The sequence below is a fragment of the Chiloscyllium plagiosum genome, unplaced genomic scaffold (genome assembly GCF_037043375.1).
Source record: "Chiloscyllium plagiosum isolate Xiang-an unplaced genomic scaffold, Cpla_swu_hap1 HiC_scaffold_16, whole genome shotgun sequence".
Lineage (NCBI taxonomy): Eukaryota > Metazoa > Chordata > Chondrichthyes > Orectolobiformes > Hemiscylliidae > Chiloscyllium > Chiloscyllium plagiosum.
In genome coordinates this window covers 38,350,551-38,371,865 of record NW_028270154.1, presented here as the reverse complement: position 1 = coordinate 38,371,865, position 21,315 = coordinate 38,350,551, and positions in this window count along the sequence as shown.

Below are 21,315 nucleotides of genomic sequence, written 5' to 3'. Positions count from 1 at the left end.
ATCTCAGTAGCTCCCCCAAAGTGTCCTACCTCAGCAGCTCCCCCAGAGTGTGCTCCCTACCTCGGCTGCTCCCTCCCTCAGCAGCTCCCTCACAGTATGCTCCCTACCTCAAGAGCTTGCCCACAGTGTCCTGCCTTAGCAGCTCCCTCACAGTGCGCTTCCTACCTCAGCAGCTCCCTCAGACTGTTATCCCTACCTCAGCAGCTCTCTCCGTCTGCTCCCTCCCTTAGCATCTACCTCAGTGTGCTTTATATCTCAGCGGCTCCCTCCGCGTGTTCCTTATTTCAGCAGCTCCCTCACTGTCCTACCTGAGCGGCTCCCTCAGAGAGTGTACTCTCAGCAGCTCCCTCACTCTGTGCTCCCTCACAGTGCGCTCCCTCACTCAGCAGATCCCCCAGTGTCTGATGTCAGCACCTCCCTCACAGTATACTCCCTACCATCGCAGCTCCCTCACAGTATGATCCCTACCTCAGCAGCTCCCTCACAGTGTACTCCCTACCTCAGGAGCTCCTTCACAGTACGCTCTCTACCACAGCAGCTAACTCAGTGTGACCCCCTTCCTCAGCAGCTTCCTCACAGAGTGTTTCCTACGTCAACAGCTCACCCACAGTGCACTGCATACCTCAGTACCCTCCTCACAGTGTACTCCCTACCTCAGTAGCTCCCTCACAGTGTACCCCCTACCACAGCAGCTCCCTCAGTATGCTCCCTACCTCAGCAGCTCCCCCAGAGTCTCCGATGTCAGCAGTTACTTCATAGTGTGCTCCATCCCTCAGCAGCTCCCCCAGAGTGTCCTGTCTCAGCAGCTACCGCATAGTGTGCTCCCTACCTTAGCTGCTCCCTCACAGTGTGCTCCCAACCTCAGCATATCCCTCAGTGTGCTCCCTTTCTCAGCAGATGCCTCAAAATGTACTCCCTCCCATAGCAGCTCCCTCACAGTACGCTGTCTACCTCAGCAGCTACCTCAGTGTGCTCCCTACCTCAGCAGCTCCCTCACAGTGCGCTCCCTCACCGTGCTCTCCATCCCTCAGCAGCTCCCCCAGAGTGTCCTACCTCAGCAGCTCCCTCACAATATGCTCCCTACCTTAGCAGCTCCCTCAGTGTGCTCCCTTACTCAGCAGCTCCCTTACAGTACGTGCTCTATCTCAGCAGCACCCTCAGTGTGCACCCTACCTCAGCAGCTCCCTCACCGTACGCTCTCTACCGCAGCAGCTTCTTCAGTGTGCCTCCTTCCTCAGTAGCTCCCTCACAGAGTGTTTCCTATGTCAACAGCTCCCCCACAGTGCACTCAATACCTCAGCACCCCCCTCACAATGTATTCCCTACCTCAGCAGCTCCCTCACAGTCCACTCTCTTCCTCAGCTGCTCCCTCAAAGTGAACTCCCTTACCATGTGTCCCATCCCTCAGCAGTTCCCTCACAATATGCTCCCTATCACAGCAGCTCCCTCAGATTGTGTTCCATACCTCAGCAGCTCCCCCAGTGTCCTGTCTCAGCAGATCCTTCAGTGTGCTTCCTTCCTCAGCAGACCCCTCCAAATGTACTCCCTACCTTAGCAATTCCCTCACAGTACGCTGTCTACCTCAGCAGCTACCTCAGTGTGCCCCCTTCCTCAGCACTTCCCTCACAATGCGCTCTCTCACCGTGCGCCTCACCCCTTGGCAGATCCCCCAGAGTGTTCTACCTCAGCAGCTCCCTCACAATATGCTCCCTATCTCAGCAGCTTTCTCAGACTTTGTTCCATACCTCAGGAGCTCCCTCACTGTGCTCCCAACCTCAGCTCCCTCAGTGAACTCCCAACCTCAACAGCTCCCCCAGAGTGTCTGATGTCAGCAGCTACTTCATAGAGTGCTCCATCCCTCAGCAGCTCCCCCAGAGTGTCCTGTCTCAGCAGCTCCCTCAGTGTGCTCCCTTCCTCAGCAGATCCCTCACAATGTACTCCCTACCTTAGCAGCTCCCTCACAGTTTGTTCCCAACGTCAATAGCTCCCCAACAGTGCACTCCATACCTCAGCACCCCACCTCACAGTGTACCCACTACCTTAGCAGCTCTCTCACAGTGCGCTCCCTAACTCACAGTATGCTCCTTACCTCAGCAGCTCCCCCAGTGTCCTATCACAGCAGCTCCCTCAGTGCGGTCCCTATTTCCGCAGCTCCCTCAGACTGTGTTCCATACCTCAGCAGCTCCCTCAGTGTGCTCCCTTCCTCAGCAGCTCCCTTACAGTATGCCCTCTACCTCAGCAGCTCCCTCAAACAGTGATCCATACCTCAACAGCTCCCTCACAGTGCGCACCCTCCCTGAGCAGCTCCCTCATTTGCACTCCCCATGTCAGCAGCTCCCTCAGAGTGTTCTCTCTACTTTAGCAGCTCCCTCACAATGTTCTCCCTCTCAGTGTGCTCCATCCCTCAGCAGCTCCCCCAGAGTGTCCTACCTGAACAGTTACTTCATAGTGTGCTCCCTACCTCAGCAGATCCCTCACAGTGCGCCCCCTCCATAACAGCTCCCCCAGAGTGTCCTATCTCAGCATTTCCCTCATTGTGTCCTACCTCAGCAACTACCTCATAGTGTGCTCCCTACCTCTGCAGCTCCCTTACAGAATATTCCCTACCTCAGGAGCTCCTTCACAGTGCGGTCCTTACCTCAACAGCTCCCCCACAGTGTCCTACCTCAGCATCTCCCTCACAATGTGCTCCCTACCTCAGCAGATCCCTCACAGTGTGCTCCCTTACTCAGCAGCTCCTTCACAGTGCGCTCGCTCCCTTAGCAGCTCCTTCACGGTGTGCTTCCTCCCTCAGCAGCTCCCTCAGAGTTCGCTCCCTATCTCGGCAGCTCTGCCAGAGTGTCCTACCTCAGCAGCTCCCTCACAGTGCGCTCCCTATTTTAACAGCTCCCTCAGACTGTGTTCCATACCTCAGCAGCTCCCTCACAGCAAGTTCCCTACCACAAGAGCTCCCTCACAGTGTGTTCCATCCCTCAGCAGCTCCCCCAGAGTGCCCTCCCTCAGCAGCTCCCTATCTCAGGTGCTCCCTCACAGTGCACTCCCTATTTCAGCAGCTCCCTCAGACTGTGTTCCATCCCTCAGCAGCTCTCTCAGAGTGTCCTACCTCAACAGTTACATCATATTGTGCTCCTTACCTCAGCAGATCCCTCACAGTGCGCTCCCTCTCTTAACAGCTCCCCCAGAGTGTCCTATCTCAGCGGCTCCCTCAGTGTGTCCTACCTCAGCAACTACCTCATAGTGTGCTCCCTATCCCGGCTGCTCCCTACGTTAGCAGCTCCCTCACAGTATGCTCCCTACTTCAGCAGCTCCCTCAGTATGCTCCCTCTCTCAGCAGCTCCCTCATAGTATGTTCCCTACCTCAGGGGCTCCTTCACAGTGCGCTCCCTACCTCAACAGCTCCCCTATATTGTCCTACCTCAGCAGCTCCCTCACAATGTGCTCCCTACCTCAGCAGCCCCCTCAGTGTGCTCCTTTCCTCACAAGCTCCTTTACAGTACACTCCCTACTTCAACAGCTCCCTCAGTGTGCTCCCTCCCTCAGGAGCTCCTTCACAGTGTGCTCCCTGTCTGAGCATCTCCCCCACAGTTTCCTACCTCAGCAGCTCCCTCAGTGTCCTCGCTACCTCACCATCTCCCTCACAGTGCGCTTCCTACCTCAGCAGCTCCCTTAGACTGTGTTCACTACCTCAGTATCTCCACTACAGTGCCCTACCTCAGCAGCTCCTTCACAGTGCGCTCCCTACATTAGTATGTGTCCCACAGTGCACTCCATCCCTCAGCAACACCCCCAGAGTATCCTACCTCAGCAGCTCCCTCACAGTGCGCTCCCTCCGTCAGCAGCTCCCTCACAGTGCACTCCCTCTGTTAGCAGCTCCCTCACAGTGCACTCCCTCCGTCAGCAGCTCCCTCACAGTGCTCTCCCTACCTCAGCAGCACCCTCACAATGTGCTCCCTACAACAGCAGCTCCCTCACAGTGTGCTTCATATCTCAGCCACTCCATCACAGTGTTGTCTTGGAGCACTTGGCAAGACCCTTGTATTGGTTCTTTCTTTTCTCCCTTTGGAAGAGTGTCAGGAAGCACCTCACTAACTACTTACCTCCAGTTATGTCTCAATGTTGTTTGGGAAGTAAACATCATTGGGCACCATGAGCGTTCATTCCCTTTTCATGTCCCATCTTCGCTTCAGGATAGTCTCAGGGCTCTCTTCTTCTTCCTGAAAACAAGTCCTGAACCACTCCCATCCATTACTGTCCTCCTCCACCTGGCTGAGCTCGTCCTCACCCTGAGTAACTTCTCTTTTAGTTTTTTTCACTTTCTTCAGGTCAGAGGTTACCCACATGGGCCCTAGGTCTGTCTCTTTGTTGGGTATGTGGAATATGCCTTGTTTCAGTCCTAGTCTGGACCACACCCATATCCCTTTCTCCCGCATATTGAAAATATCATTGATATTGCTTCCCTGTCTTATCTAGAATTGGAAAAATTTATCAATTTCACTTCCAATTTCCACTCTGCTCTTATCCTCACCCATTCCATCTCTGACTCCTCCCTTTCGTTCCTCGACATCTATTTTTCCATTTCTGGACACCAATATACATTATAAATTCACTGATTTCCGCAGTTACCTTGACTGCACATTCTTACACTCTGCTCCCTGCAAGGACTCTATTTCATTCTTTCAGTTCCTCCATCCATCGTATCTGTTCTGATGATGCCAACTTCAACAAAGGGGCCTCCAAAAGTGATCACTTTCTTTCTCAGCCAAAGGATTCCCCAGCACCATAGTTGACAGGGCCTCAGCCATAACTATTTCTTGTACCTCAGCCCTCACATCCCTCCTACAACAGCATTAAGATCTCCCTTTCCTTCAACCATTTTGTTTCCAAGATGGCAGTGGTGTAGGAGTGCTGAGACTTTGGCTTGTCCGTTCCTATCCACATTCTTTCTTTTCTTTTTACTTTAGTGTTTCCTCTTTTTTTACTTCTTTCCTCATTTTTTAAAGCTTCTGGCAGCAGCAGCAATGCGAGTTCGAGCTAGACAAGGCTCTACCCTAGCCTGGGATCTCACAGCGAGTGAGGGATGCATCCTAGTCTGAGTTCCCTGGCCTAGACTCGCAGGCTAGGCTGAGACTCCAGGTCTGCAGCTAGACCTGTGCACCTGAAGGAGGAGAAGGGCAGTCTTTTCCCAGTTTGGAGGTCTCATCCCCATGCCGAAGTCTTCTTCATCTTGGCGTCCAGGTATTCCAGCGGCTTAGCATGTGGTCTCAGCTATGAGTCACAGTCTTGGCCTGGCTTTGCAATCTTCTTCAGTGGAGTCTTCCGGCCTAGTATCCGGGTTCAGCATTCCAGTCTTATGCCGGCTACCCCTGCAGGGCATTCCATCCTTCCTAAATTCGCTTTCCCCGAGTCCAGGAGCTGTTAACTGAATTGTGATTAACTTTGTCTTAATTTTACATTTTTTTATTATTATGTATGATATCTGTCATTGACATAGGTGCCATGGTGGGCCAACTTCTAAAACTTTTCGCTGTATTTTTCATGTATTATTACACGTGACACTGAATTTCTATTCTATTCTACCATCCTACCAACATTCACATCCAAAGGACTAGCTGCCATTTCTGACAACTCCAGCAAGATGCCACTACCAGACATGTATTCTCCTCCCTGGTCAGCATTTCACAAGGACTGTTCCCTTTTGGACACCATGGTGCACTCTTCCTTTACTCCCAGCAGCACCCCTACAGCCCCACAGCACCTTCTTGTACAACTGCAGAAGTGTAACCTCTGCCTGTTTGCTTCCTCCCTCCTCAGTATCCAAGGGGCCAAACACACTGTCCAAGTGAAGCAGCACTGTACCGGCACTTAGAGCCATAGTGTCATAGTGTCCTCCAGCACAGACCCAGGCCCTTTGGTCCATGCCAACCAAAATATCCATCCAAGCTAATCCCATTTCCCTGAACTTGGCCCATATCCCTCTAAACCTTTCCTATCCATGTATTTGTCCAAATGCCTTTTAAATGTTGTTCATGTACCTACCTCAACCACTTTCACTGGTAGCTCATTCCGTATGCGTACCACCCTCTGTGTAAAAAAAGTTGCCCCTCAGGTTTTCTTTTATTCTTTCCCCTCTCAACCTTAAACTGTTGTCCTCTAGTCCTTGATTCCCCAACCTTGGGAAAAAGACTGAGTGCATTCATCCTATCCATGCCTCTCATGATCTTGTACACTTCTATAAGATCCCCCTCAGCCTCCTACACTTGAAAGAAAAAGTCTGAACTTGTCCTATCTTTCCCCTAAGACCCTTGAGTTCTGGCAACAAACTTGCAAATTTTTTCTGCACTCTTTCCAGTTTAATAGCATCCTTCCGATAGCAAGGTGACCAAAGCTGAACACAATACTCCAAGCGCAGCCTCTTCAACATCCTGTATAACTGCAACATAGCTTCCCAACTCCTATACTCAGTGCCTTGACTGGTGAAGGCCAGTGTGCCAAAAGCTTTCTTCATTGCCCTGTCTACCTGTGACTCCACTTTCAGAGAACCATGCACCTGAATTCCAAGGTCCCTCTGTTCCACTGCACTCCTTAAGGCCCTACCATTCACCATGAAACTCCTATCTTGATTTGATTTTCCAAATGCAAGATCTCACTTCATTAGTCACAAGTCTCCAGTCCGACAAGCATCCTTCCACTATTACCCTCTGCTTCCAACCATCAAGCCAGTTGTCTATCCTATTTGCCAGCTTGCCCTGGATTCCCATGCGATCTAACCTTCCAGAGCAGCCTACCAAAGGCCTTTAGCAGCCATTCATTCTCCTCGGCTGACCATTATCCATTCCTTTGTCTGTCCAACTGTTCTTCTCTCTTTGGGTTTTACCTTCTCCTCTCATTTACTTCTTCCCCACTGCCCCCAACCTACCTTCTGCATAAAAGATAACTTTTTCCGAGCTACATTGCTTCTAAAGAAGGGTCGCTGGACTTGAACCGTTAACTTGGTTTTCTCTGCACAGGTGCTGCCTGACCTGCTTAGATTTTTCAACAATTTCTGTTTTGGTTATCTCTGATGGGGGCTGTTGACATTGTCCAAGGGTAAAGAGAGTTGTTATTTGACTCAGCAGTTTCCACAGTCTTGGTACGCATGACAATCAGACAAGACACTGAAGTGCCACAGAGAAATCTCAGTGCGAAAGAGAAAACTTGCTTGTAAGTAAAGTGTAGACGGGAACGTCTGATCCCACCATAATCTAAGGCTTTTTAAGTAATTGCCATTACATATTATACATGTTGGTATATTGAAATTATAAATGCAACTAAAAAACTAATATTGAGGAATTTAGACAAATTGCTGTAAATAGCAAAGAGAAGCCCCACCCTGTCAGCTGGAGGGATTGAAAGACAAATGGTAAAAATATCGAGGGCTGAATTGACAAAGGGTATAAACATATAACCTCGTGAAAGAACGCTGGAAACAGACAGCATTTTAAGAGGGCAATTGCAAAAATTGCATTGTCATTATGACCTGGGAAAATAATCGCAGCTTCATAAGGTAACAAACAGCACCCACTCAGTATAATGCCTCTGGCAAATGTCAGGGGTGAAGCGTAAATGGCAAAGGGGAGATGACAGGTGCTGATGTCAATGTTGCATGTAATCACTGTAACGTAGAATGTATAAGTATCCTGTACTTTATTGGGAGATGGGGACTGAAAATGTGTTGCTGTTAAAGCGCAGCAGGTCAGGCAGCATCCAAGGAGCAGGAGAATCGACGTTTTGGGCATGAGCCCTTCTTCAGGAATGAGGAAAGTGTGTCCAGTAGGCTAAGATAAAAGGTAAGGAGGAGGGACTTGGGGGAAGGGCGTTGGAAATCCGATAGGTGGAAGGAGGTCAAGGTGAGGGTGATAGGCTTGAGTGGGGGTGGGGAGCGGAGAGGTCAGGAAGAAGATTGCAGGTTAGAAAGGCGGTGCTGAGTTCGAGGGATTTGACTGAGACAAGGTGGGGGGATGGGAAATGAGGAAACTGGAGAAATCTGAGTTCATCTCTTGTGGTTGGAGGGTTCCTAGGCGGAAGATGAGGCGCTCTTCCTCCAACCGTCGTGTTGCTATGGTCTGGCAATGGATGTGTCCAAGGACCTGCATGTCCTTGGTGGAGTGGGAGGGGGAGTTGAAGTGTTGAGCCACGGGGTGGTTGGGTTGGTTGATCCGGGTGTCCCAGAGGTGTTCTCTGAAACATTCCACAAGTAGATGGCCTGTCTCCCCAATATAGAGGAGACCACATCGGGTGCAGCGGATGCAATAAATGATGTGTGTGGAGGTGCAGGTGAATTTGTGGCGGATATGGAAGGATCCCTTGGGGCCTTGGAGGGAAGTAAGGGGGGAGGTATGGGCACAAGTTTTGCATTTCTTGCGGTTGCAGGGGAAGGAGCCGGGACTGGAAGTTGGGTTGGTTGGGGTGTGGACCTGACGAGGGAGTCACGGAGGGAGTGGTCTTTTCGGAACACTGATAGGGGAGGGGAGGGAAATATATCCCTGGTGGTGGTGTCCGTTTGAAGGTGGCGGAAATGACGACGGATGATACGATGTATATGGAGGTTGGTGGGGTGGTAGGTGATGACCAGTGGGGTTCTGTCCTGGTGGCGATTGGAGGGGCGGGGCTCAAGGGCGGAGGAGCGGGAAGTGGAGGAGATGCGGTGGAGGGCATCGTCGATCATGTCTGGGGGGAAATTGCAGTCTTTGAAGAAGGAGGCCATCTGGGTTGTACTCCCTCGTCAGGAGCGTTCCGAAAAGACCACTCCCTCCGTGACTCCCTCGTCAGGTCCACACCTCCCACCAACCCAACCTCCACTCCCGGCACCTTCCCCTGCAACCGCAAGAAATGCAAAACTTGCTCCCACACCTCCCCCCTTACTTCCCTCCAAGGCCCCAAGGGATCCTTCCATATCTGCCACAAATACATCTGCACCTCCACACACATCATCTATTGCATCCGCTGCACCCGATGTGGCCTCCTCTATATTGGGGAGACAGGCCGCCTACTTGTGGAACGTTTCAGAGAACACCTCTGGGACACCCGGACCAACCAACCCAACCACCCCGTAGCTCAATACTTCAACTCTCCCTCCCACTCCACCAAGGACATGCAGGTCCTTGGACTCCTCCATCGCCAGACCATAGCAACACGACGGCTGGAGGAAGAGCGCCTCATCTTCCGCCTAGGAACCCTCCAACCACAAGGGATAAACTCAGATTTCTCCAGTTTCCTCATTTCCCATCCCCCCACCTTGTCTCAGTCAAATTCCTCGAACTCAGCACCGCCTTCCTAACCTGCAATCATCTTCCTGACCTCTCTGCCCCCACCCCCACTCCAGCCTATCACCCTCACCTTGACCTCCTTCCACCTATCGCATTTCCAACGCCCCTCCCCCAAGTCCCTCCTCCCTACCTTTTATCTTAGCCTGCTGGACACACTTTCCTCATTCCTGAAGAAGGGGTCATGCCCGAAGCGTCGATTCTCCTGTTCCTTGGATGCTGCCTGAACTGCTGCGCTTTTCCAGCAACACATTTTCAGCTCTGATCTCCAGCATCTGCAGTCCTCACTTTCTCCTGGGAGATGGGGACTGTCTATGAATCTAATGCCAGTGACCTCTACCAGGCTGGTAAGGGGTTCTAAATAAAAATCGACTTATGCTGCTGAGCATCAGACTCCTCTTTACAATCTCTCCCTAAAGCAATTGGCGCTGTGAACAGAGTCCTACACTTGTTAATGACCAACCAAGTAGGTGATAATAGGGTGAGCATGTTTAGCATTGTCACCCTTTACAAGTCCAGGCTGTTAAGTTGTAGTACTAAAAGAACTACAGGAGAGAAGGGAGTTGTGCCATGTGAGGTGGACAGTCAATAGGCCCTAGCTCACCCTGAGGATGGTAAAGAGCCCCACAGTTGAACAGGGAAAGTGAAATCTGACCAGAGATGGGAAAGAACAGCACAGCAGGACTGGAAAAGTAAAATCGTACTGGGTACCGTGAAGAGTCCCACAGTTGAACAGTTAGGCAGAAGGTAGGAATAGACACAGGGAACTTAGGAGGTTGAGAACAGAAGAAACCTTACACCACTTTAAAGTTGGCTAACAAGTCAGGAGCAGGGTCTGAGCAAAATGTTAATGAAAAAGAAAGGAGAGGAGAAAGATCAAGGGACAAGTTTCCTGAAACCTTGGTTGGAGAGCAGTATGTTGACTCCATTGAAACATTTTGTGCCAACAGCTTGATTCCTCTCTTTTCAGTGAACCATCCCCAACTGTCACAGTTGTATATTTTCTTTGTCTCATAGTAGTAAGAGGGAATTTAATTGGCTTTACCTATAGAAAGCTGTGAGAAGCAACAGTTTTTAATTGAGATTATCATGTCACTGGCATATTTGAAAAGGAGACTTGTGGATGATTAATGGAAAAGTTAGGATCGTTGGCAACAGGAGTCGTACTGGCAAGAAGCTTAGAAACAATTGGTGGTAATTGTGAGTGTGTCCTTTGAAAGAGATTATGAAAGGAACAACTGAGTTAGAAACTGCTGGAGTCAGTCAGTCTGTGGTGCTTTGCAGTTGGATAAAGAATATAAAAAGCTACAGGAATTGATAAAAGAGTTGCAAGATAAAAGTGATTACCAACAGGAAAGCCCTGTACCCAAAACAAGGAAAAGGCTAGATGTAGACCAAACATTGCAACTGGACAAACTGGATATTGATGTTGACACTGATGATGAAATGGATGTCTTGTCTGATAAAGAAAAAAATCAAAACATACCCGACATCAGTCTATGAACAGAGAGCAACTGGGACTGTTATCTTGCAAGAAAGGTTGCAGTAATGAGTATAGTGGATTCTTTCTTGATTATATGTTTTTGAAGATAAGTCTCTTGATTAAACTTAAAATATAAGCCATAGCTATTAATTTAACCTGGGGCAGTGTTTGTGGAGGAATAAGATGGTGTTATTTTCTGGTCTGTAGATTGTGAAGGAGCAAAAATGGCCTTTGCAGTGATATGTACTTCTTGTCAGATGTGGGAGTTTAAAGAGAGTTTAAGGGTTACTGCGGATTATATCTGCCATAAATGCTGTTGGATGCGAATCTTATCAGATCAAGTGGATCGGTTGGAGAGACAGACAGAAGCGATAAGGAATTTGCAATAGCAACAGTATGTGATGGATGGCAGTTATAGGAAGGGGGGACGTCTCAGATACAATCACATAGATGGGTTAACTCCAGGAAGGGTAACAGAGGTAGGCAGCTAGTGCAGGAGTCTTTTGTGGATATACCCATTTCAAACAGGTATGCTGTTTTGGAAAATGTAGGGGGTGATGGATTCTCAGGGGAATGTAGCACAAACAGCCAAGTTTCTGGTATTGAGACTGGCTCTCATGCAACAAGGCGTACGTCAGCTTCCAAGAGATCAATTGTGTTAGGGGATTCTGTAGTCAGAGGTACAGACAGACGTTTCTGTGGCCAGCAGAGAAAAATCAGAATGGTGTGTTGTTTCCCTGGTGCCAGGAACAAGGATGTCTCAGAGAGAGTGCAGAATGTTCTCACGGGGGAGAGGGGCCAACAGGAGGTCATTGTCCACATTGGAACCAACGACATTGGAAGGGAAAAGGTTGAGACTCTGAAGGGAGATTACAGAGAGTTAGGCAAAAATTTAAAAAGGAGGTCCTCAAGAGTAGTAATATCTGGATTACTCTCAGTGCTACAAGCTAATGAGGGCAGGAATAGGAGGATAGAGCAGATGAATGCATGGCTGAGGAGCTGGTGTACGGGAGAAGGATTCACAGTTTTGGATCATTGGAAACTCTTTTGGGGTAGAAGTGACCTCTACAAGAAGGACGGATTGCACTAAATTGGAAGGGGACTAATATACTGGCAGGAAAATTTGCTAGAACTGCTTGGGAGGATTTAAACTAGTAAGTTGGGGGAGGGTGGGATCCAGGGAGATAGTGAGGAAAGAGATCAACCTGAGACGGGTACAGCTGAGAACAGAAGTGAGTCAAACAGTCAGGGCAAGCAGGGACAAGATAGGACTAATAAATTAAACTGTATTTATTTCAATGCAAGGGGCCTAACAGGGTAGGCAGATGAACTCAGGGCATGGTTAGGAACATGGGACTGGGATATCATAACAATTACGGAAATATGGCTCAGGGATGGGCAGGACTGGCAGCTTAATGTTCCAGAATACAGATGCTACAGGAAGGGTAGAAAGGGAGGCAAGAGAGGAGGGGGATTGACATTTTTGATAAGGTATAGCATTACAGCTGTGCTGAGGGAGGATATTCCCGGAAATACATCCAGGGAAGTTATTTGGGTGGAACTGAGAAATAAGAAAGGGATGATCACCTTATTGGGATTGTATTATACACCCCCCAATAATCAGAGGGAAATGGAGAAACAAACTTGTAAGGAGATCTCAGCTATCTGTAAGAATATTAGGGTAGTTATGGTACGGGGATTTTAACTTTCCAAACATCGACTGGGACTACCATAGTGTTAAAGGTTTAGATGGAGAGGAATTTCTTAAGTGCATACAAGACAATTTTCTGATTCAGTATGTGGATGTACCTACTAGAGAAGGTGCAAAACATGACCTACTTTTGGGAAATAAGGCAGGACAGGTGACTGAGGTGTCAATGGGGGAGCACTTTGGGGCCAGCGACCATAATTCTATTCGTTTTAAAATAGTGATGGAAAAGGATAGACCAGATCTAAAAGTTGAAGTTCTAAATTGGAAAAAGGCCAATTTTGACGGTATTAGGCAAGAACTTTCGAAAGCTGATTGGAGGCAGATGTTTGTAGGTAAAGGGACGGCTGGAAAATGGGAAGCCTTCAGAAATGAGATAACAAGAATCCAGAGAAAGTATATTCCTGTCAGGGTGAAAGGGAAGGCTGGTAGGTATAGGGAATGCTGGATGACTAAAGAAATTGAGGATTTGGTTAAGAAAAAGAAGGAAGCATATGTCAGGTATAGACAGGATAAATCGAGTGAATCCTTAGAAGAGTATAAAGAAAGTAGGAGTATACTTAAGAGGGAAATCAGGAGGGCAAAATGGGGACATGAGGTAGCTTTGGCAAATAGAATTAAGGAGAATCCAAAGGGTTTTTAACAAATATATTAAGGACAAAAGGGTAACTAGGGAGAGAATAGGGCCCCTCAAAGATCAGCAAGGCAGCCTTTGTGTGGAGCCACAGAAAATGGTGGAGATACTAAATGAGTATTTTGCATCAGTATTTACTGTGGAAAAGGATATGGAATATATAGACTGTAGGGAAATAGTTGGTGACATCTTGCAAAATGTCCAGATTACAGAGGAGGAAGTGCTGGATGTCTTGAAATGGTTAAAGGTGGATAAATCCCCAGGACCTGGTCAGGTGTACCTGAGAACTCTGTGGGAAGCTAGAGAAGTGATTGCTGGGGCTCTTGCTGAGGTATTTGTATCATCGATAGTCACAGGTGAGGTGCTGGAAGACTGGAGGTTGGCAAACGTGGCGCCACTGTTTAAGAAGGGCGGTAAAGACAAGCCAGGGAACTATAGACTGGTGAGCCTGACCTCAGTGGTGGGCAAATTATTGGAGGGAATCCTGAGGGACAGGATGTACATGTATTTGGAAAGACAAGGACTGATTAAGGATAGTCAACATGACTTTGTATGTGGGAAATCATATCTCACAAACTTGATTGAGTTTTTTGAAGAAGTAACAAAGAGGATTGATGAGGGCAGAGCAGTAGATGTGATCTATATGGACTTCAGTAAGGCATTCGACAAGGTTCCCCATGGGAGACTGATTAGCAAGGTTAGATCACATGGAATACAGGAAGAACTAGCCATTTGGATACAGAACTGGCTCAAAAAGAAGACAGAGGGTGGTGGTGGAGGGTTGTTTTTCAGACTGGAGGCCTGTGACCAGTGGAGTGCCACAAGGATCAGTGCTGGGTTCTCTACTTTTTGTCATCTACATAAATGATTTGGATGCGAGCATAAGAGGTACAGTTAGTAAGTTTGCAGATGACACCAAAATTGGAGGTGTAGTGGACAGCGAAGAGGGTTACCTCTGATTACAACAGGATCTGGACCAGATGGGCCAATGGGCTGAGAAGTGGCAGATGGAGTTTAATTCAGATAAATGCGAGGTGCAGCATTTTGGAAAAGCAAATCTTAGCAGGACTTATACACATAATGGTAAGGTCCTAGGGAGTGTTGCTGAATAAAGAGACCTTGCAGTGCAAGTTCATAGCTCCTTGAAAGTGGAGTCGCAGGTTGAGAGGATAGTGAAGAAGGCATTTGGTATGCTTTCCTTCATTGGTCAGAGTATTGAGTACAGGAGTTGGGAGGTCATGTTGCGACTGTACAGGACATTGGTTAGGCCACTGTTTGAATATTGCGTGCAATTCTGGTCTCCTTCCTATCGGAAAGATGTTGTGAAACTTGAAAGGGTTCAGAAAAGATTTACAAGGATGTTGTCAGGGTTGGAGGATCTGAGCTACAGGGAGAGGCTGAACAGGCTGGGGCTGTTTTCCCTGGAGTGTCGGAGGCTGAGGGGTGACCTTTTAGAGGTTTACAAAATTATGAGGGGCATGGATAGGATAAATAGATGAAGTCTTTTCCCTGGGGTCGGGGAGTCCAGAACTAGAGGGCATAGGTTTAGGGTGAGAGGGGAAAGATATAAAAGAGACCTAAGGGGCAACTTTTTCACGCAGAGGGTGGTACATGTATGGAATAAGCTGCCAGAGGGTGTGGTGGAGGCTGGTACAATTGCAACATTTAAGAGGCATTTGGATGGGTATATGGATAGGAAGGGTTTGGAGGGGTATGGGCCGGGTGCTGGCAGGTGGGATTAGATTGGGTTGGGATATCTGGTCAGCATGGACGGGTTGGACCGAAGGGCCTGTTTCCATGTTGTACATCTCTATGACTATGACTCTATGACCTTGAGAATATTTTTGACAGCATTTCCCCCACTCTTTCATCTCTGTGTAGTGAGACAAAGCCGGTGTGTAATGTCACCAATGAGCCAGGAAGGGTGGACAAAGGAGTAGGACCCTTAGGCAAAGTTAAATAAGAGATCAACAAATCTCTTTCCCCCAGTGAAGCTAAAAAGCCTTCTTTGAAAATTAGATTGTTGTCACACAGAGTTGCCATGACAGTTACAAGGCAAGTATCCTTACATTCACCTAAAGTCAGTATGAAAACAAAGATTAGGCCAAAAGCATCAGAGATTCAAGACTCCCAAATCCTATTTGTTTGAAAAGTTTAAAAAGGTTTTTTTAAGCTGTTGTAGAAAAAATGTGGAAAAAGATTGTTCTCAATGCTCAGATAAACTTTTGTGGAAGACAATCAATTTGAACTCGGAATTTGGAATGAGAAGTGTTTTGTCCATATACCTCCTTAGAAAATGTTTTCTTTAAGACAATAGAAATTTAAAATGCTGCTTGGAGATTATTAAAAGATTTTCTAACAGCTATTTTTAAATGAATACATGAAAGTTTGACATGATGTGACCGATGATTTGAGCTGTATTCCTTCTGAGACCAGCAGGGTTAACTCTTCCTGCTGGCAGTTTTAAATCTTCTCACACACCTTCTGTGATATGAAATTTCTGATTCTGGGTATTAATAACCCACTGGGCTCCTTCCAGTGGATTCTGTTTTTTTGTTTCTGATCAGGATTGAAAAACACAGCAAGGGAGCTCGAAGTCTTGTGAAGGCAGAATCTTTGAAATCAGACAAACCCCAAACTGACAGCAATCACTGGAGCCTCCAATATAAGTGCACTATTTCAAACTACCAAGCATGAATGTAACTGTTTCTGAAATTGGGGTTGATAAAATTATTTGATATAAGTAGCTAGTTTAAACATACAATGGAAAATTCAATCGAATATGAAAGGGAAAATAAATTAAAATCTTTAAATTTTAATTTAAAAAAGAACCAATGAAAACACTCTCGGTGGTTTTAATTTGTATCAGGATAAAAATGGGGTGGATTGTTTTGGAAGAAAATAAATTGAAACTGTTAGGTTTCAGTGCGGGGCTGAATTTTGAATTTGGAATAATTTTGAAAGAAGAATGTCAAGTATAATCTAGCAAGGCAATGCAGTTTGTTTGTCTCTCTTAATATAATATTTGTTTGTCTCACTTAAAGATATTGCAAAAACATGCTCCTTTTTGATTTATAATCTGCTCAGTAAGGTTTCTCCAGGGTTCCCAAATCAGTTGTAATGATAATTAATCTGTCACTTTTGAATAAAAGCGTAGTAACAGGAAAAAAAGTGACACAGCATCAAATGGAAATGGGAATTAACTACATCTTGGGTGTAGTTAAATGGAATATATTCAATGAAATCAAAGTGTAAATAGAATTAGATAATTAACTATTTTCTCTTGGAGATGCATGTGCTTTTGTCTGAGTGTTTTTTTAAAAGGGAATTGAGTTGGCTGATTCAGCCACCACCTGGAACACTGGACCAGACACGAAGGATACACAAGCATTCTACAAGTGGAAAGATCACCTGAAAGTCAAGAATGTATGCCATGATCTTGGGACACTGACGTAAGTGTGCAAAGGTGGCGGTTACATCTGAAATGACTAATATATAGGAATGCATGACGAAAATGCACTGAAGAATGATTCTCAGAATTGTACAGTCAAAATGATTAGTGTGGCCTGGAAGAGCACAAAAACATAGTATAAGTGATAAGGCACTGACACATAATCCATGGAGAAATTGACTTTTGGTATTGGTGAGAAATAGATAAAAATTACAATTGGAGACAAAGAGGGAAAAGACTGAAGAAATATCCACAAGTTGGGTGAAAAGGGAGGAAGAGCTGGAGAATCTTTTAAGTCCATGCGTAATCTGTCATCAGTTAAGCATGAGCCAATCCTAAACTTTATCATATATTTTATATATATATATATGGCTTGCGATTATTGAACAAAAGTACATGCTTCAAAAATGAATATTCAAACAAACCATTCAGGTTTGTCATTAAGGGTTAATTGGATGGGGTAATGAACAATTGAAACAAAGTGGAAAAGTACGTGGCAAAGGATAGGAAAACAGGGATTATTGCTTAGATCAATGCCATAGGCTAGCTTGGTGCCTAGGCCAAGTGCCTAAAGGAGGAGTCTTGACATTGCCCATGGGTAAAGAGAATTATTATTTGACTCAGCAGTTTCCAAAGTCAGAATTTTAGCATTTGTACTCATAGCAATTAGATAAGATAATAAAGTGCCACATAGAACTCTTAGTGCGAAAGAGAAGACATATAGTGGGCAGCAGGGAGCAGTGCAATGGGTAGCGGAGAGATAACAAGTGCTGACATCAATGTTGCATGTAGTTATTGTAATGCAGAATGTTTTAATATCCTGACTTTGTTGGGAGAGGATGAGTGTCTTGGGGTCTGTCTGCAGTGACCTCTTCAAGGCTGTGTGGTAAGGGGTCTCAAATAAAGATTGATTTGTGCAGCTGAACACCACACTAAGACTCCTCTTTACAATCTCTCCCTACACCAGGTGGATAATTTTATTTATGGTAAGATCACTAAGAGCAGGGTTCTGCAAGAGTGGTCCTTGCTGCAGCTGGCAGGGCCCATGTGGGCTACAGAGATCAGAAAACTGTCCCTCAAGACAGGCCTGCAGCTGTTACCAGACCTGCTGATTACTTCCAGCATTTCAGCTTGTCATTTCAGATTTCCAATATCTGCAGTATGTTGAATCTGTGATAACTCAAAATCCCAACTGTCCTCTTAAATTGGCAAAAATGATCCATTGGCATTATTTTTAAGAAGCGGTGGGCGAGTCCAGAACTAGAGGGCATTGGTTTAGGATGAGAGGGGAAAGAGTTAAACGGGACCTAAGAGGCAACTTTTTCACACAGAGGATGGTGCATTCATAGAATGAGCTGCCACAGGAAGTGGTGGAGGCTGGTAGGTGATGAAGCTGCTCCTTTAACAAGGTTACGGTGTTCTTGGTTTTTTTCTCAGAAGTCGTAAAAGACACAGACTCTGAAAAGTCTAGGTTGTAGGGTTTTAGGGCTAGTTTGATTATAGCTAACAGATACTACCTCAGGCAAAAAGGCTTTTAAGTTAAAAAAAAAGACACTTGTATAATGAAAAGGGAGTGGCTACTTCTCCCAGCTCAGCTGTCCTCTGGTTTAATTTGGTTTTTCGCAGTAATGTTGAAAAAGCTGCTGGATCCAAAGAAGCAGGTCCAGGCTGGTACTCTCTCTCTGACGTTTATCCTGTAGGACCCTGGGTTTGATTTTACCTTTTGTGCCAAAGGGTGTTTATGGGGACTGTAGCAAGTATTGGAAACAGCATCATTAAGTTGGGATAATCTGTTGGGTTTTCAGAGAGGTTAAATTATTCAGGAAGCTGTTCTCTTTTGTTTGTGTTTTGTTTGGTAATCTTGAAAATAAATTCTGTTTTGTTTAGAACTAAGTGGTTTGACCAGATGATTCTCTCCAGGAATATCTAGATTAGATTACATACAGTGTGGAAACAGGCCCTTCGGCCCAACAAGTCCACACTGACCCATTCCCCTACATTTACCCCACTTCACCTAACTCTACTGACAATTTAGCATGGCCAATTCGCCTAACCTGCACATTTTTGGACTGTGGGAGGAAATCCACGCAGACAAGGGGAGAATATGCAAAACTCCACACAGACATTTTGCCTGAGGTGGGAATTGAACCGGGGTCTGTGCCAGAGCTAACCAGTGCTGCCCACTGTGTTACACCGGCTTAAAACAACTAGCAAAGTTAGAGTCTGGGCTACTTTCTTCAAATGTTTTGAGGGGGTGTGGCCTGGTCCATAAAAGGTACAATTATAACATTTAAAAAGCATCTTGATGAGTATATGGATAGGAAGGGATTGGAGGGATATGGGGCAACTGCTGGCAAATGGGACTAGATTAACATAGAATATCTAGTTGGCATGGATGAGTTGGACCCGAAGAGTCTGTTTCCATTCTAAACATCTCTCTGAATCTATGCCTCCAAGAGCAGGAAGTCTTTCATTGATGGAAAAGCCAAACACAGCAGATGCTGAAAATCTGATGAAACGCTTCAGATGTTGTATGGGGTCGCACAGCTATTACACAGTATAGCTTTATAAGACATGCTCACAATATCACCATTGTATCCAAGCATGTGACCTAAGGGCAAAGCTCTCAGATGCCACCTTAGCTGGAACCACTTGACGCACAACATACTGAAGGAAGCATACTACTGTTTGTAACTGAGTAGCTTAGTATTAGCCCAGACCCGGAAGTCCCTAGGTCTGTAATATATGTATATATCAGGAGCTATAATGAAACATGTTATATTTTTCTGTATGATACTGCTCACATCTTGCTCTTCTATGACAAGAATTATGTATTGCCTCATTGGATCCAAATACCTTACATGAGGCAAAACCCCAGATTATGGCAGCAGATCACTGGGGTCTTGAAAAGTATTTCACAAATCTTTTTTTTCTTTATATGAAGGGAGGGTTAATGTTAGCGTATTCATGTTACCATTTAAGAGCTGTGTGAAGCAATGTTTAAGTAGGTACCTCCCTGGTCATCTCTGTCAGCATGGAAAATGTATGGCTCTATTAATAAAGCTTGAAATTGAAGAAAGAGATGGAGTATTTGAAATATTGAATAGGCTTTCACTGAATAATCATTCAAATTGTAATAAAAAAACCCCACCAGATTTGACAATCATTTAAATTCATAGCACAATATCACTTATATAAAGAATAATATTTTTGAAAATATTGTCTGACAGAACTGCAATGGAAGTAAAAGATTCTAATTCTATCTTTAGCAAATAATCAACAAGTTTAATCACTGAAACCATTCAAATTGATGATAGTTCCTGCACTATGCATCTTCTCAACTCTCACTTCACCTTTGTTCTGTTATTATGGAAAATAAAGAGCATGAAAGTGTTAAAGCATGAAGACCACTGGCAATCTGTGTTCTGTGGAAGGCAGGATGGGATAAGAATAGTGGAATGCTCTTACACCAATTAGCAGAGCAAGGTTAAGGCTGAAAGGTCACTATGGTGAGATGGGATAACACAAGTAAGTAATTAAGCAAGTTTCTCTGTTAAGTGTTATTATGACAGGGTTGGGACAATAAATATTTGGGACATGGCACTAAAATATCTAATTAATAGTTAGTAGAGTCAGCTTGAAACAGGAGACTATTGTAATAGATGGAATAGCTAAATATCTATCATATCAGGTTAGTCTGGAATGGAAGATCACTGTAGCAGAGTTAGCAATAAATATCTAACCATGACATTAGAATAACATTAAGTAGAATGTACAACTAAAGAGATAATGGGAACTAACATCAGTGTTTATTGTGTAGCTAGAGTGAGGTAATTTGATTAATATAGTTGGACATGCTGACAAGCCAACAGAAATATGATAAAAAAATATAAAAGTCCACGGACCCTGAGGTTTGGGGGCATTTGAGAATCTGCTTTCTCAGTGTCATGGGTTTTTGTTTGCAAATAAAAGACCTACTTCTTGAAGAACTCTCTGCATCTCCTGGTGATTCTCTATATTTTCTCTACAACATTATCTGGTATGAAGTACATATTACAGATGGTATTACCATGCACCTCTTGCTTTCCATGTATCACCTCTCAGTTCAATTTCCCTTTCTCCATTTATGCTTTCAGATATTCAAGATCTGCTGGTGGACCAGCCTGTACAGTTTGACGATGAAAGACAAGATAATGAGCATATAGAAGTTGACGAAACACTATCACTTGTAGCCACAAGCTCAGATACTGTCACCACGGCAGTCTGTTACAGGCAATGTCAATCTGGAACCAACACATGATGAATCACCATGCAAGGTCAGAGGAAGAGGGTAGTGGATGTGTTGATTCCTCAGTGAATGAGGTCATATGCAGAGGACTCAGGTGTTGTCAGTGTACAGGAATCTCGACATGCACACAGAAATACTTGCCACAAAGCCTGGTCTTATTGCCAAGGAGCAGAAAGGAGTTCAACTCCACCTTTTATTCAGGCAGAACTTGGAGCACATTGTTTCCACGGTGGAAATGTTGTCACCTACAATAGAACTTGCAAACCTAGTCGTGATTCATAATCTGATAGCCAAAATCCAAGCTACCAGTACAACACAGGGAAACCATCTAAGGTCAGACTGCTGGAGTGGAAACTCAGACTGAGATCCTGAGAACTCAGCTGGACTTCAGGCAAACCCAGGTTGGTGCCATGCAAGCTTAACTTGCTGTTACTTTGACTGCAAATACT